Consider the following 9,300-nt stretch of genomic DNA (forward strand, 5'->3'; position numbering starts at 1 on the left):
GGAGCGAACGCATGACATTGATGATGAAAGAGGACTTAATGACCCACAATGCAGAAGAGCCCTGCGGAACTGCGGGTTACTAAAATTTTTCCTCACACCTCTTCTTCGGGCACAACTAGACTTGCTCGAGTTCTTGATTCGCTTGTGGAACCCGACGGAGGGCAAGTTTATCATTCGGGGTCAGGAGATTGAGTTCGATGCGACCGAAATATATTTCCTGATAGGCTTATCTTGTCGAGGCGAGAGACCCCGCATGGAGGGCATGTGGGTTGCCGGAGAGACTCTCGACATGTTAATTGCACGAGCGTGCCCGGGGGCACGCAAGTCACCCACCAGTGGGAAACTACAGATCCCAACCATGGAGGACTTGACACTGCATGTCTTACTATTTACGATCATGAGAGTAGCAGGCTCTCAGGCACAACATGAGGCGACTAAGACCCAACTACGGTTGGCTCTAGATTGCCTTAACCTGACCATGTATGACTGGGCCGAGGCAGTGTCTCTAAACATAAAGAGACAACTGACCAAGTGCCAACGTGGAGAGACCAAACAGTTTGGATATGGGTCCATCCTGGTACCGCTCATGCTAGAGCAGGTACCACTACTTCAGCTGCAGGACATGGATGTTTCATTGCCAGGACTATGAGAGACCTGTATCACCAGATGGGCACATGTGATGCCACGAGGGGGTGGCAGTTGGCCAGTCTCATGGGGAGCACTCTTCATGGAGTGCCTGGATCGACAACAGGTTTTCATTGAGGATTGGCCCTATGCAAGCACAGACTTCCGAGGAGATCCTGACATGCTGCTCCCGCTCGGCGAGCAATGGGACGAGAGAGGTAACACACTTGGTTAACCACCACATTATTTATATGTTTTTTGTTTTTATAATGTTTTTGGATTTTTAAATGTATATGTCTTAATAATTGTATTCATTTTGCAGATGTGGGACCTGAGAGACCTGTGGGTCTTGCTCCTACAACACGGAGGGAGGAGAACAGAGAGCTGGCCCTGCCACCCCTAGGTGGTAATGTAGAGGAGGAGATAGCCCAGAACCTCGAGGGTTTGACGGAGGGGATCCCAGACTACAGGGGGTTCGAGGAGGTCCCACGAGAGTACCAGAGACATACTGCTGGTGTATCGCCCAGGGTCCACAGACTACTCAGACGAGTAGTGTGGGCAGTGGTCTGCTACAGGGAGCAGAACCCACCACAGTAGATGCCTAGGTTTCTTTTTCTGCTATTTTGAGAGACATGTGTCTCAGATGTATCATGAACATATACCCTATTTTTTGACATACACATTATTTTTTGAGCGCCTCGGTGCGCCACATGATATATATATTGATTTATGTTTCATGGATCTTGTTTGTTATGTATGAAAGCTTGTCCATGATTTATGATTGTGCAAATGTCCACCAATATATAATTTCAATATATTAGTTAATATTCATAACACTTGCATCAAAGACAAAGAACACAATAAACAAGAAAACATTTGACGCACCAAACCATAAGAGGTACCATAGTGCAAGGGTTCATTTTACACAAGCTTGAACCATGGAGAACTATGCTTGAATAAAATTAACATGCCCCCGACAGATAATCTGATCGAGGTACATGCCCCCAAGCTTTATTTCATTCAATAATATGGATGTAATGAAGCTTGAAAAGACGAGATCCAAAAAGACTCGAGTAACAAGAGGGAAAACTGTTTCGTTGTTTTAACGAGGTTGACACAAGGGAAGAACTATCCTCAAACAACTTGTTTCATTGTTTAACGAGGTTGAGACAAGAACAAACCATCCTCATACATCTTGTTTCATTTTTGAAACAGGTTGACACAAGATAGGAACCATCCTCGAACATCTTGTTTCATTTTTGAAACGAGGTCGACACAAGATAGGAACCATCCTCGGACATCTTGTTCATGGGCCATATGAGAACATGGCTCCCAAGAGGTCTTCACTGAATGGAAGAAACACACTCTGGGAGGAATACATGTCATGAGGCACAAAGGACAGATCAGGCTCCAATGCCCCCAGTACATGATGTACAAGACCATCTACATGATCATCAGCAGATGCAGAGACAGCACAGGTGGCCACATAATTGACTTGTGGTTGGGAAGGTACTGCTTGCGAGCAAGAACCAATAGGGGACGATGGCGGCACAGGAGGCATCGGGTGACTGAAGAACGACAGTTGATCTATGGTCACCATTCTTCCGTCGTGCGGAAAATAAACCACACAGAAAAGTGAGGAGACAAGAGACCCCATGGCATAAATATAGTCACGACCAAGGAGAAGACTGAAATCTAAAGCAGCTTGGACAACCATCATGTCTATATAGACGATTTTGCCTCCCAAAGTGACAGGGAACTTTGGAAGGATCCCAAAAGGTTGACGAGTTCCTCTGTCAAACACTAACTCTATTTTGTGTAACAGGCACAAGCTGTGGGGAGCCCAAAGCTTGCAAAGTAGTGGAAGGCATAAGACTAACAGATGCGCCCTTGTCCAAGAGAGTGCCCGGTACTGCCTTGTCATAGGCAAGTATGGTAATCTAGAAAGGCACATAGGACGGAAGGCGAAATGCAGTCAAATGGCTCCAGTCAAAAGAGACCGAACTACTAGGTGGGGGTATCATATGATTGCCCCCCCGCTCCACAGGAATTGAAGAAGGAATTTCTTGATCAGATGGGACAGGGTCTTTCTCGGACTTAGAAGAATCTGATGAAATGAGAAGAATGTGAGTAGTGTGATCATGATGCTCTTCTGGAGTAGAGTGAACAACGGGTGGTGAACCCAAGTCGACACTCTTTCCGACCAATGGTTGGTTAGGAACAGGCATGGCACAGCCAGGCTCTGGAAAAGGAGGACGGACATGAGAAGAATTCATATCTATCTCTTGGTCAACAGGGAGAGGGTCTCAAGATAGCCTCTGATAACCAACTGGAAGCGGAGGGGAAGAAGCTGTAAGACCTTCCAAAACGGCGGAAGCTTTATCCAGGAGTGGACAAAGGTGAAGGAGATGGTTACCTTCACAGAGCCTACAGGGGAATCAAATCTTCCCTGTCTTCTTACCGCTGCCAGTTGAGAGGGTAGCATCGTCATGAGCTTCAGAGGACGACGAGGGATGAGCCAGATCATGAGACCAAACTTCTAAGATCCTAGGAATACCAGGACAATCACGAAGAAGATGGTCGCCCTTGCACAATTTACAAGGAAACTTAACCTTCCGCGGAGGAGCAGAAGGTGTCCTGACCTGAGATGTACTTGGAACATGAGCTGGATGGGCGGTCGGACGCTTATCCAACTTCTTCTTCTTCTTCGTCTTCCTCTTCTTCTTCTTAGCCTCCTAGTTATTGGATGTAGAACTTTCACCAGGTGAAGGAGGAGAGGAGGATGAAGAGACAGGGGAAGAGGGTGTAGGCTCAACCTTGGAATCATCGTGTTGTGATTCAAACGAAGGAGACAGTGGAACAAGGGTCATGACGCTCGGGACTGCTGAGGTTGAAAACAACCAAACAGGCAAACCGATGGTTAATCCAGGCAAGGACAATGTTGCCATATACGGAGCACTGACATTTCCAAAAGGCAGAAACGGACCAGGATTTCCATCGAAGGGAAGACCTTGGCCGGTAGACTCGGGGAATGTTGCCATCAGGAACGATCCTGAAAAACACTCGTACTACAACCAAGAACTCTAACTGTTACCAGGAATATTTCGTGGGCAGTAAATTTTCTGACACAGGAACAAAACTTGACCTTTTCATGTTTAAAGAGTTGAGAAAAAGGACAAAAGATAACTCTAGTCGCCTTCGAATTTTTAATGAGCCTGAAAGGAAAAGTGCTCAGATGATCCTTTTCTTTTAAGGAGTCGAAAAGGAACGAAAGTGACTACTTTGGAAAACTAGATAAGAGGTTTACCAGATAAACCGCAAAACTGCATATACACCTTGGTGATCAAATGAAAGAAAAAATGACCAAGGACTTTCGTACGACAATCAGTCTTCTCGAATGCTGTGTTCGGTGCGTTACGGTTCGTAAGGCGGTAAACTAACCTTCCTATGGATGTAGGATGATAACCTAGTGGGGTCTCCTGATATAACTCAACGGTACGGGGAGCACAGGTCCGTACTAGCAGCTATTGAGTCACAGAAGGAGGAATCACCCAACCTTAAGTGAAAACAATAGTGACTAGGTTTAACGACGCCGGAGCACGTCTCTAGCCTAGACCTCTAGATAATGTGCATTAAGTTCCAATGCATTGTTAGGTTCATTCAATTGATTTTAGAGTTGATCTTGAATTAAGTTTCGGTTTTTAGGCCCTACCGAATGTATTTCAACAATTCCTAGGATGCAGCTACAATGAGTAAAACATCAATCATTTCGATGAACATCTACTTAAGGAAAGGTAATGAGTTCATTTCCAAGTGAACACAAACCAAGACAAGCAAATGCAAGCACTAAGAAACACGATGCATTGATACACTAATCTCACAATGCATCGATACTACTAATGAAAGATTTAAAGTTCGCTTTCCAATTTCTCAATCATGAAAATTTGTAATGCAAATGTACTTTCACTTTCGTATACTAAATGAATGCAATATTTTGATTTTTTGGAATTTAAATGACAAACAAGCAAGTGTAAACTTGACTGATCCAAACAATTGTGATCTATGTTTGATAGTGAGGAAATCGAATCAATGTGAAGAACCAGTTCAATAACCAACACTAAAAATCAATCAGCAAGAAAACAAGCAGCAAAAAAGCCTCAAGCAAATCAATAAGACGGTTGCGGATGAACCTTGGATAGACAAGTGACCCAAGCAAACGACTTCTCGATGAAACCTTTAACAGAGCTAGGTCACAAGGTCTAAAAACACAAGACTCACTCAATGAAACCAAAGAGAAACAAGCCTTAACCAAAAGCAATCAAAACAAGTCGATGAGAGACAAGAAGCAGCAGGGGATAAGCAGGACTGATGGATTTAGGAGGCAAAGTTGTAAAAACAACTTGTATAGGAATTGTCGCAGGTCTATAACCAGCAACTTGGGACAAAAATCCAATCGTCGCAAGCCTAGAGTTAGCAACTGGGCAACGTCATCGAAAGTGTACACTTTTCTTCTGGGACGGTCCAATTTCAAGAATCGTCACAACTGTACGAATGGTTATCTGCGATGCACAGGTTTACTAAAGAGGACAGGCGCGACGTTGTCGCAGCTATTAAGCTATCTACAACAACGATCTCAATTAAGAGAACAGACAAAGTAAAAACACCTGAAGGACACCAGACTAATTTCTCAGATAGTAAGAGGGACCCCCAGATTGACCCAGGTAACCCAAAATACTGATGGCTCAACCCCAAAATCAAGAGACACTATATCAAAAACAAAAGCAAGAGCAAACAAGAGAAAACATACAAAGGACTCCCCAGTGGAGTCGCCAACTTGTGATGTAGGAAATGTTCCCTCTACGGACAAAGGCAACCCCTCTAGCCCTAGAGTGGGTCTAGTCACAGCAAGACAAAACAACAATCAATTTCCTTAAACAATCATTGTTGAAAGAGCCTACCTCAAACCGGTGTTCGATGAAGCTTTTGTTGCGCCGCTCCAGCTATCATTTCCTTCTCCTCAATGAGCAATCAACCTGAAACAACACAAGAGAACAACAGAACACGTAACTAAGAACAACAATGATCTATTTACTTACAGAGTCAAGGAACCATAAGCTATCAAGTACATTTTATACAAGACATAGGAAACCATCATTGATTGTATTAAAATGAATCAAAAGCAAAGCTTACAACGAAGCCTTGACGTCGCAAGCCTTGTTGAAGGGTCTAGTCAGTATGTTTCTTCAAGCATTCACTCTAAAAAGGGTCTCCCAATGGACGATAACTCTCTCTATCACTCACAAGCTCTAGTACAAAGCTAAGGCAATCCACAACCAATTGATAAACTATCAACAATTCACACTGCAAACTCACACTACAGCTAGCTAATTTGCTCAAATCCAGAAACCAAGAACTAGTTGATCATAACAATGGGGAGTGCTTTTATAGGAGGAGAAACCTCCATGAAATGTGGGATAGGGAGCTTATCTTCAAGGGAGGTTTCTCAAAAGGTGGAACTACCATCCCAGAGGAGGAAAGGCGAACTCCTTTGACCCAACAACTAGCTCTAGAATCACCCAGAAGCATTCTATTTGAACTATTTCGCCATATCTGGATCGTTGCAAGTCATACACTAGGGCTTAGCGACGATGTTGCAAGGAAGCAGTGTATCCAGGCAAATCGTCGCAAGAAGAACCTTGAGGACTTGTGTTGAGCCCTAAAATCCGACCGTCGCAGGAAACTGATGTACCCCTACGACGACGGCACGACCTTATAGTTCAACACAAAGAATCATCGCCAAAATAATGATGCTTAGTTGCGACGATGCAGAAACATAGGTAAAAGGGTCAATCTTCAAGATTAGAGAGCACTATCTTGATCTTGTTAAATGAGTGGGAAGATATGAACATGTTTATGTGATGTATGACACAGTGGAGATGTCGCTCGTGGACTAACATGAGGTCGGTGACAAATTACTGTGTAACAAGTGGGGCATTTGTATAATATGGGAACAAATGAAATATTGCACCGATACGTTCTAGAGTTTGAGCGGGCTAGTATCCTCGTCAAGGCACATGGAGGAGTGGTGGGAGGACACTATGCAAGTAGAGCGACCACACAGAATATTCTGAATGCAAGGTTATGGTGGCCGACAATGCATAAAGATTCTAAGGAATTTTGTAAAGCATGTGATGCTTATCAAAGGATGGGAAAGCCTTCATGAATAGATGAATTGCCCCTAAACCCTTAGGTCTCGCTACAAGTATTTAACAAATGGGAAATTGAATTTATAGGTATGATACAACCACCAGGAAGGAATACAGGCGCACGGTACATCATTACTGCGGTGGAGTACTTAACCAGATGGGCAGAAGCACAGCTAGTGAAAGATTGTACTACTGCTACAACTATGAAGTTCCTGTTTGAATACGTCTTAACACGGTTTGGGTGCCCTAAAGTATTGATGAGTAATAGGGGTACACATTTCCTGAATGAAACAATCAACGCGATGCTCGAAGAATGTCAAGTTTACCATCAAAAGAGTACACCCTATCATCTTCAAGCCAATGGTACAGTGGAGGCGTTCAATAAGATTCTAGAGAATGCGTTGACAAAGGTTTGTAACGTGAAGAAAAATGATTGGGATGTATGTATCCCGGCGGTTCTATGGGCATATAGGACGACGTGCAAGAAGTTGACAGGCCAAACTCTGTTTAGGTTGGTCTATGGGATCGAGGCGGTGATGCCCATGGAATATATTTTTCCAAGCCTGCGCATTTCGGCTTTGACAGAGATGATGGATCGCGAGACCTTGGAGGAATGGATCGTGTAGTTGATGGAGTTGGAAGAAGACCGATTTCTTGCAGGATTTCACCAGCAAGTGCAAAAGGAACGTGAGAAGGCCTGGCATGATAGGCATATTAAGCTGCACACTTTTAAGGTGAATGATTTGGTTTTTCTCTATGATAGTAAGTTCACAAAATTTTCGGGAAAGTTCCAAATGCAATGGTTAGGCCCGTATGTTGTTAAGGAAATCACAGATGGTGGCGCAGTTCAGTGCGCAAAGCTGAATGGCGAATTGTTCTCTAGAAGGTTAAATGGAAGTCAATTGAAGTTATATATAGGGTATCATGCCCCTATGCAATGACTACATGGTAGTAGGAGAGTCTTAGCGCTCCAGGTAGTTGAAAGGGAGAGCAGGACTATAAACTACACTGCTCGAATAAGAGGAAAACACAGTAAGGGGGCTACGCGAGGAAAGCAAGCAGCGCGCCAGGAGGAGGTGTGCCAGGAGGGCTGCACCATGGAGGATGATGCCATGTAGATGGGTCTAAAAGTAGCCATTGAAGTCATTTTTCATGATTGGATGGCGAAAATCCCGTTAGGAGGAGCGGGTAGGTGACATTTATGTCGAAAATATTTGGAGATATGTCGCCTAAGATGCATTTATGATTAGAAAATGGAGGGAAAGGTCGGATTTGAATTTGAAATCGCTTATAAATCTGGCATGTTGGTTTGCTGAAGAACACTTTTATTTCTAAAAATTGTGTATTAGCTCTCTTGTTTTCGCTCTATGAATCGGCAGATTTGGGAGGATTTAGTTTCAAGACCAACATTTGCGAGACTACCTGAGTGGAACTAGAAGATTATCCTTGATCAGATGTCTGAGCCTGTAGGTTCTGAAGCTGTTGTATCTCAAGCGATAGCCCCTGAAATTACATCAATTGAAGCTACACTGTCTGTGCCAACGGCCCCACGGTCGCCTAGGCTAAAGCAATCGGATGCTAAGGAGAAGCAGAAGAGACTACAACCTGTACCGGTGAGACAATCACTGAGGAAGAACCCCGCGAAGGTTCGATAGAAAGGGAGTATGGATAAGGCAAAACAACCATATGAACTTGTAGATTTAGAAGAAGAAGAACTCTGCGATGGGGTTGAAGAAATGGATGTTGAGGAGGGAGAGCCTATCACTAGGATCCTAGCATATATCCCTCTGTGAAAAGGGAAAGAAAAGGTACCTAAGGACCTAGATTCAGGCAAGTTCACGATCTCTACGCTGCTATTGTCAGAAGAATTGGTATTTGAAGGTGCACTCTTAGCGCGTATTCTTGTATTAAAACTGGATGATTGGTATCTAGCCGATCATGAGAAATTTCCGCATTTGGCCACCAATAAGTACATGACCAATATTTATTATGAAGAGACTGGGGTTACAAAGCTTGAACCAATGAAATGGGTATAAGGGGTCGAACAGGCCAGGTTGCTACATATGCTGTGTGTGCCACATTTTCATAGATCAATTATCAATACGGTATGTGCGTGCCAATTGCTCGCGCAGGTGCACGATGGGTGTTTGTGGTTAGGCAAACCCATCCCCATAACATATATGTTTATCCATCAAATTATGAAGTTTCCTTATAGAGGGGTGGACCTAGCCAAGGAGTTTGGAGGCAAGAGAAAAGAGAAGGAGCTTGCAGATAGAATGAAAATTGAGTTTGGGCTGGTCAAGAAGTCACGCGGGTACTCTATCCACTCTATTACAGACCAAGTGGTGTAGTTTTAAGCTCAAATTTTGGTTAAGAAGGTCATGAGAAAATGTCACACGGACGAGGTTTCGGTGCCAGTGATTTCATTAGCTGCACAATGCACAAAAGGGGTGTAGTACCTCTGGAAGGA

This window comes from Pinus tabuliformis, chromosome 6 (genome assembly GCF_031772625.1).
Source record: "Pinus tabuliformis cultivar Carrire ecotype Pingquan chromosome 6, CPIR1, whole genome shotgun sequence".
NCBI lineage: Eukaryota > Viridiplantae > Streptophyta > Pinopsida > Pinales > Pinaceae > Pinus > Pinus tabuliformis.